The sequence below is a fragment of the Penaeus monodon genome, chromosome 25, assembly GCF_015228065.2.
Source record: "Penaeus monodon isolate SGIC_2016 chromosome 25, NSTDA_Pmon_1, whole genome shotgun sequence".
Lineage (NCBI taxonomy): Eukaryota > Metazoa > Arthropoda > Malacostraca > Decapoda > Penaeidae > Penaeus > Penaeus monodon.
In genome coordinates this window covers 2,548,673-2,549,062 of record NC_051410.1, presented here as the reverse complement: position 1 = coordinate 2,549,062, position 390 = coordinate 2,548,673, and the positions used below count along the sequence as shown (strand labels likewise).

Genomic DNA, 390 nt, shown 5'->3' with positions numbered 1-390 from the left:
GAGTGAGATGTGTATGTTAGTATGTGTACTAATCTTTGCATCAATGCAATAGTTCATGAGCATTGAACGCTGTACTTATAAGTACAGCGATAAGCGCGTTTTTTCATGACACTTTAATGCTGTTTCCAAGTGATACTTTATGCAGAAGACGGCTAGGGAATATTTGCAATATATACCTAACAGTATTTCAGTGTCATACGAGGATATATAACGTTATATTAGCTCTGCGGATTGTTCCTAGCGACACAAACACTGAACAACCCAATTAAGGTATAGAATAGTTTAAGTCCACAATTTACGAAAACACGTATGGTACAGATTTCTCAGACAACTTGGACAAAAAGCATCAGTGTGTCTTCTCTAAGTTTCTTTCATCTTTTTCATTTTTTT

At 35.4% G+C, this 390-nt stretch overlaps 1 protein-coding gene across 1 annotated transcript in view; it reads left to right on the top strand.

Annotated features, from left to right (window-relative positions):
* Nucleotides 1-390, top strand: part of LOC119589482 (rho guanine nucleotide exchange factor 5-like) — a gene marked incomplete in the record, with an annotated part of 97,997 nt that overhangs the window by 86,217 nt on the left and 11,390 nt on the right.